Source organism: Stenella coeruleoalba (assembly GCF_951394435.1).
Source record: "Stenella coeruleoalba genome assembly, chromosome: 11".
NCBI classification, from domain to species: Eukaryota; Metazoa; Chordata; class Mammalia; order Artiodactyla; family Delphinidae; genus Stenella; species Stenella coeruleoalba.
The window spans coordinates 48,866,889-48,874,912 of NC_137157.1; the positions used below are offsets into that span (position 1 = coordinate 48,866,889).

The window sequence follows — 8,024 nt, forward strand, 5'->3', positions numbered from 1 at the left end:
GACGTGGAGTTAACAGTTTTTTTCTTACTTTATATCTTCCATTAACTTGCTGTTGCAGTACAGTGGTTTCTGCAGGGATGGGAGATGAGGTGCCTTTAAAATGTACCCCGGGATGCCTGCAAATGCCCTGTTCTGTATCCTGCAGTGGTGGAAGGGGTTCCTTGGCTCCAAAAGAGGAATGAAGTCAAATGATCACTAGGAATCTGAAACATTACCCTCTGAAGAGTAGAAGCAAATTAGACAGTAACCAAATAGGAAACAGGAATATTTATTGTACTACAAAATGTGACTCCCCATACGCTCTGAACCGCACAAGAAAATCAATCAAAGTGCTGCAGAATCTCTTGTTTCATTTCATAATCCCAAAGATTATAACACGAGTTGATCTTATACTTTTTAACACTGATTTTGGACTCTCTCCTCCAAAGAGACAGTCCAAAAACGTTTTAGGAGAGTCACCGTCACTGAAATAAATAAATAGCTTCCCGATGTAACCAGTCAGTTAAATGCACACATTTATTAAGATAATTTTAAATTCAGGCACACCCGCTAATAAACTTATACATATTTAGTTTATGGTACATTAACTTTTCTAGCATGCATATCAGTTAATTAAAAAAATGGTTCATTACAACTTTTACAAATTATTTATGGGAGAACTATATCTTCTCCAAGAATAAAAAAAAAATTACTTACTTTAGAAACACAGTGTTGGTCAAACATTTTAAAATATACAAATAGTTATTAAAATTACTATTCTATACTCCATTAATTTCCTTGAGGTTTTTACTTTAAAAAGAGGTCTTTTTAAAAAGGGTACGTGTTCAAAAGACATTCCTGATTAAATGCCATAAGTAATAAAACTATTAAGAAGGAGAAGGTAGGGGGAGGGGAATGGAAGAAGTGGGAGAAGAGGGAGGAAAACAAAAATTTCTGGGTGACAAAAATTTCCAAATTCCAGCCAATATCCCAGTAATTTTAAATAGTACTCACTATAAAAATTTTAGTAAGTCGGACATATTTATCAGGCCCTTAGAGTTTCATTCCCAACATTGGTTGACAGTAAATTAAGATGTGTCCCTTTTGAGCTGTTACTATATTTGTAACTTGAATTTAGTGGCCAATCTACCCAGCCTTGCCAGTTCCTTCAACCTAACACAGATCTTTTTTCCCATGGCCTGGAGAGGCCACTTCAAATAATTTACCAGCTAATTCAGTCAAAGAAGCAGATCAGTAATGTACACAAGCTCATTCATTATAATCTCAGAAAAAGTCACAGGAGTATATTATAAATAATAGCACCCCAGGAGAGCCATGGAGAAAGGCTGGCTCAGAAAGTTCTCTGCATCACAGAATGTGCTCCTTCATTACTTTGTTGAGGCTTGTTCGGTCTTCATTGTATGCAACAAAGATTTCTCATAATGAGCTGGTAAATGCACTGTGGCATATTTCAAGGAAAATAATAATGGAGAGCTTCACGCTGAGGTCAGAAGCACTTTGGTGCAGGCAAAGAACACAGAGGTATCCACTGCTAGACAACAAATCAGGGGCTCAGTTCTAGTGATGACAAAGGAGTCTGATTCTGAATCATTTGAGAGACGTAAATTGCTCTAGAAAACTAGAGCCAGTTATAGACCGCTGGCCTTGAAATGAAACTGTCACTAGGGAAAATGGAAAGAGAAAAGCTTAAATATATTCCCTCAGGGCTTCCCTGGTGGCGCAGTGGTTGAGAGTCTGCCTGCCGATGCAGGGGACACGGGTTCGTGCCCCGGTCCGGGAAGATCCCACATGCCGCGGAGTGGCTGGGCCCGTGAGCCATGGCTGCTGAGACTGCGCGTCCGGAGCCTGTGCTCCGCAATGGGAGAGGCCACAACAGTGAGAGGCCCGCGTACCGCAAAAAAAAAAAAAAAAAAAAAAAAATATATATATATATATATATACATATATATATATATATATTCCCTCAAAGTTCCCTAGAGCTTTTCTTTATGCCCAGGGTATTTCTGGTAGAAACAGCCTTAGGAGACAAGAGTGTTGTTTTGAAAATTACTCTTGTCTTTTCGGAACTCTGAGAAAAATATGCATTTTAGTTCTTCCACCCCTGCCTGCCTTTTGAGCAAAATTAACTTTGGAAATAGTTTGTCTCCCGATTAGCCAAATTATTTAATTTTGCTCATCTAAAAGTTATTTAAACTATTGATTCAATGTTTCAGCAATTTTAAAACTTCAAAGCCAAATTTATTAATCATTTATACCACATATATTTATCTGAGCTCCTACAGGGTACTGGAGAAATGGCCATGAAAACCCGACAAGCTCCTTACTCTTATGAAGCTTATTTTGCAGTTGGGGCAGGGAAGGGAGGGGCTACAAAAATAAAAAAATAAATGAGAAATCTAGCAGATGGTACTCAGTTTACTGAGAATCAAAATACGCCAGTCTGACAGAGGGACAAGAGGCTATTCTAGATTGACTGGTCAGGGAAGTCTTCTTGAAGAGGCAACAGTTGAGATGACGATTGAATGGTAAGAAGGAGACAGCCATGCAAAGATCAGGAATAAAAAGCGTTTGGGACAAACAGCCAATGCAAAAGTCTTCAAGTAGAATGAGTCTGGTCTGTTCTAGGAACAGGAAGAAGGCCAGGTTAGGTAAGGAGGATGGATTGAATCCCAGTCCAGAAATGAGAAGCTAGGTCTCTCCTCTTGATTGCATTGGGAAACATCAAGGCAGTCAGTTCTGATCTGATTTCTGTCCCCTTCCGATATAATTTGCACTTCACTGTTAATTAACCTAAAACATCATGTTAATTGATTCAACTTCCATGCTCAGAAACCATCTTATACACCATCTGCCTGCAGAAGAAAGTTCAAATTATTTAGTTTGACATTTCCAGACCTCTAAAAACGTACACTAACCAATCTGTACAACTTTATGCCCCTCTGCTCCTCCAATAAATACTCCCCTCTAGCCAAACCTTCACTCCAACACTCCTTTCATTTTATCCTCATGATTTTTTCCTCCTGCCTTTCCCTGTTATATAGCATGACCTTTTCCTGTCTCTCAACAAAATTCGTATCAAGTTCTCAGAAGTCTTTTTGAAACTCTCGAAAGAAAATTCAACACAAAGTGACTTAAATAAAAAGAGAAATTTCCTGGCTTCAATAAATTAAATTATCCAAAGTAAAATAAACTTTAGGCGGTTTTCTCCAGAGGTTAATGACGTCATTTACTTTGAGATCACCTTGACTCTGTATGGTTCATTCTCAGGCTGGCTTCCTTCAGGAGGGCAAAACTGGCTGCAAGAGGCCTTGTACAGGCTTGGATAATGTTTCCTTAAAACTCGTGTCCACTGGGAACCTGTGAATATGGCCTTATTTGGAAATAGGGTCCCTTGATTCATCTTAATCAAGTTAAGATGAAGTCGAACTGGGTTTAGAATGGGTCCCAATCCAATGATTGGTATCCTTATAAGACTAAAGAAATTTGGATACAGTTCTCGCCCTGTGTGTCTCTATGTGAAGATGATGGCAGAGACTTGAGTGGTGCAGCACAAGCCAAGGAACGCCAAGGATTGCCTGCAACCACCGGAAGCTAGAAATGTGCAGGGGAGGGATTCTTCTCTAGAGCCTTCAGAAGGAGCACTGCTCTGTCAACACGCTCATTGTGGACGTCTAGCCCCCAGAACTGGAAGAGAATACATTTCTGTTTTAAGCCGCCTAGTTTGTGGTGAGTTGTTACCGTCACCCTAGGAAACTAACACAACCCATCTCTGCTCCCCGACCACACAGGGAGTAGAGAAAGATATATCTGGTAGTTCCCATGGGAAAGGAGCTTCTTTTCAGAAGCCTCAGCAACTTTCTCTTGTCTCCTATGCCCATGTCTGTCTGAATCAATCATGGCATCCAGACGTACTTGGAGCTAATAGACTGTCTCTCCCATTTAAACCACAAGGCAAAATGGTAGAGGGATTCCTGCCCTTCCCCCCTAAAAAAAAAACAACACACATAGCATTTAATTTATTTCCTTTGTTAGGAAAAGAGGTAAATATATGCTAGGAAAGGAATCAACTCTACTATTTGATAGCAGTTTGCATGACTTTGGCTGGGGGTTACAGAAAACCTGACTCTATCTGGCTTAAACATTGAAGAAATGTACTGTCTCATACAATAGGAGATCTAGAGGCAGATCAAGCTCCAGACACAGTACAAATAGGGCTCCAACTCTGAATCTCCCCTATTCTCCAGCCTCAGCCTTCCTCCACGTGCCAGGGGCCCTCATGAGCTCAAAAAGACTGCCAGAGGCAATCAGGGCAACCAACATCCTTTTCCTGCACAGTAGGAGAGAAAAAAAATCTTATTCCCTATTATGGAACAAAGGTTCTTCCTTTCAGACTGATTGGACCTCCTAGACCATTGCTAGGGGAAATGCCAGTCACTGATTGGCATTAAGTTTGGCTCCCTGAACAAACCATGGGGGGAGGGGAAGAAAGAGAGGATAGGATTACCATGATGACTTCACATTAGACTAATCAGGATTCTCCCTTGGAGTTTAAGATGGAGTTTGCTTTCCCTGAGGTATGTGTCCTGCATGGGAGAGGGTTTCTGAAAGATATGCAAAGAAGGGTGAATGGACGGTGGTTAGGCAACAATATTGTCCATCAAGGCATCCTTTCAAGTGCAGATCGGATCCCACCTCCTCCATGAAGCCTCCCCAGATTACTCTAGCCTGAAGCAAACTCTGTGAATTCCTTCAGCATTTATTGCTCACACTGACATTTCACACTTACCTTATACTTTTTAATAATATTTTTATGTACGTATTTCTAATCTCCCGATCTAAATCCTTAAATTAGAGTATGTGTTACCCTCCTCTGTGTCTGGGAATATCCCTCATGTATCACCTTGCCCAGAACATTTTATGCTCAATAAAAATCTGTTGCTTAATTGAGTTACTTCTAACATAAGCATAAAGAAACAAGCAGCTTTGAAGCTTAGCAATAGAGATATAGATCCAGCTCACTAATTCAATTCTTCCTTCTTCCTAATAAAAATCTCCTCGTGCTCATTATCTCCCAGGAGTCTTTCATACAGACATATTGGTGATTCTCAGTCTTCGAATCCATCTGTACTTGATAAAACGGTAAGATTTTGAACCTAATTAAATAGTGAGAAGCACTGATAGTACATGACTTGGCTAATATTTTGAGTAAGAATCTGGACAAGATACAAAAACTAAAGTAGTGGCTGTTTTTCCTCTTCTCTGGGTTGTGCTTCCTTCCCTAGTTCGCGAAGATGCAGCTCAAACCGATGGAGATTAACCCGGAGATGCTGAACAAGGCGCTGGCCCGGCTGGGGGTCGCCGGCCAGTGGCGCTTGGAGGACATGTTGAGCCTGGAGGAGAAGTCTTCGGGCTCGGTGGCAGCGCCTGCCTGAGCGCTGCTGCGGCTCTTTCCTCTCATGGCCCAGCATGAGAACTTCAGGAAAAAACAGGTTGAAGAGCTGAAGAGACAAGAAGTAAGCCCTAAGGTGTACTTCATGAAGCAGACCATTGGCAACTCCTGTGGAACCATCGGACTCTCATTCATGCAGTGGCCAATAATCAGGACAAACTGGAGTTCGAGGATGGGCCAGTTCCGAAATAGTTTCTTTCTGAAACAGAGAAGTTGTACCCTGAAGACAGAGCAAAATGCTTTGAAAAGAATGAGGCCCTCCAGGGAACCCATGATGCCGTGGCACAGGACGGCCAATGTCGGGTAGATGACAAAGTGAACGTTCATTTTATTCTGTTTGACAACGTGGATGGCCACCTCTATGAACTTGATGGATGGAGGCCTTTTCCGGTGAACCGTGGCGCCAGTTCAGAGGACTCACTGCTGCAGGACGCCGCCCAGGTCTGCAGAGAAGTCACTGAGCGTGGGCAAGGGGAGGTCTGCTCCTCCGCCGTGGCCCTCTGCAAGGCAGCCGAATGCCTCGGGCGGGGGGGGGGCACTTCATTTTCTCTCCCCTTCCCTTCATCGCGAAAGTATATCCCTACCTATGTGGTCTGAAATGCTTCAGTACTTGTAGAGCACCTCTGTTCTCCTTCGGTTCTGCAGATAAGCACTTACCCTCAACCTCGCCCACTCACTAGCAGAGCTCACTGTCCATTGAGCAAGCTTGGTGTCACCCTCTGATGGCAAAGCATTCCCCTCGTTGCATGTCTTATACCTCAATATCTAATGCTTTAATGGCTACGTTGGTTTGTGACTGTAAGCTAAGGCCTTGGATGTGGTTTAATTGTCCTTAAAAGGAATAAAATTTTTCTGCTGCTAAGAGAGAAAAAACAAACAGGGGCTTCTCTGGTGGCGCAGTGGTTGAGAATCCACCTGCCAATGCAGGGGACACGGGTTTGAGCCCTGATCTGGGAAGATCCCACATGCCGAGGAGCAGCTAGGCCCGTGAGCTACAACTACTGAGCCTGTGCGTCTGGAGCTTGTGCTCCGCAACAAGAGAGGCCGCGACAGTGAGAGGCCCACGCACTGCGATGAAGAGTGGCTCCTGCTCCCAGCAACTAGAGAAAGCCCACGCACAGAAACGAAGACCCGACACAGCCATAAAAAAATAAATAAATAAATAAATAAATAACAAAACAAACAAACAACAAAACAAACTAAAGTAGTAATACAAGTTTCATTATGGAAGCTGAATAAGATAAAGGAAGGATGACCTCTTCAACTGAGCAGAGATGTTTTCGTCATTTTTTTCCCATTTTAGTAACAAATCACAATTGTGCTTGCCCATTTCAACGATACATTTCTCAACAGATGCTAGGTCTAATCTAGTAGTCATGCATGACAGTTTTGAGTTCCATTACTCAATATATTATTAAATTTCTATTATCTTTGAAAATGATTACACCATGTTTAGTAGCAAAAATTTTTTTTTTTTTTTTTTTTTTTTTTTGCAGTACGCGGGCCTCTCACTGCTGTGGCCTCTCCCGTTGCGGAGCACAGGCTCCGGACGCGCAGTCTCAGCGGCCATGGCTCACGGGCCCAGCCGCTCCGCGGCACGTGGGATCTTCCCGGACCGGGACACGAACCCATGCCCCCTGCATCGGCAGGCGGACTCTCAACCACTGCGCCACCAGGGAAGCCCAGTAGCAAAAATTTTAAGGATGATTTCTTATCTAAAATCTCAGTGATCTAGCATGGATTTTGATTATTAATTGAGGCTCGTCAACACTTTGAAGGTGTCTTGAGGATATCTGGAATTTTCTCTACAAATGCATTCTAGTATTTCCAATGGTTATTATTGCTACCATTAATGAATAGTATAATGTCCTGGTCTAGATACATAACCCAAGTGATCTAAGTGGTCAACACTGTGTTTCAAGGAGATTTCATCTTTCAAAGGATGAAAGTAAATAACTTAAATTCTTTATTAAAAAATAGAGTTGAGAGTAAAAATGTCTAAATGAAATCACCTTATTTTCCCTCTAAGAAGGAAATGGGAGCAAGAAAATTGGAGGCACACGTTCCCAGCAACCTTTCTCTGGGTTAATGGAGGTAACAAGGGCCGCCTTTATAAAACAGATAACTAATAAGGACCTACTGTATAGCACAGGGAACTCTTCTCAGTACTCTGTGGTGACCTATATGGGAAAAGAATTTAAGAAAGAGTGGATATATGTATATGTATAACTGATTCACTTTGCTGTGTAGCAGAAACTAACACAACATTTAAAATCAACTATATACTCCAACAGAAATAAAAAAAAGAAGACTGCCTTAATTGTGAAATGGATTACCACTCATTTCCTACCCTGGGTAAGCCTTGTCTCATTTTTAAAAAGAATTTGAACCAAGAAGAAGTTGAACTCCAATAGTGACTCAAATCTCCAGGAACATTTCATGTCTGCTGGCCATATTCAAGTCACTAGACAGAGTAAGGAAGAATACTGCCAGAGGGGTCAACACCCAAATTTCAGTTCTGAGCACTTCCAGGCCCATCCTTTCCCTCTTGCTTTCTAATTACATATGTATTTAA

At 41.9% G+C, this 8,024-nt stretch overlaps 1 pseudogene across 1 annotated transcript; it reads left to right on the top strand.

The window, feature by feature from the left end:
* The first annotated feature begins 4,810 nt into the window (after positions 1-4,810).
* LOC307194757 (ubiquitin carboxyl-terminal hydrolase isozyme L1-like) lies at positions 4,811-6,160 on the top strand (annotated as a pseudogene). The gene has a single exon. The product of its transcript is annotated as a ubiquitin carboxyl-terminal hydrolase isozyme L1-like (transcript).
* Positions 6,161-8,024: the final 1,864 nt, after the last annotated feature.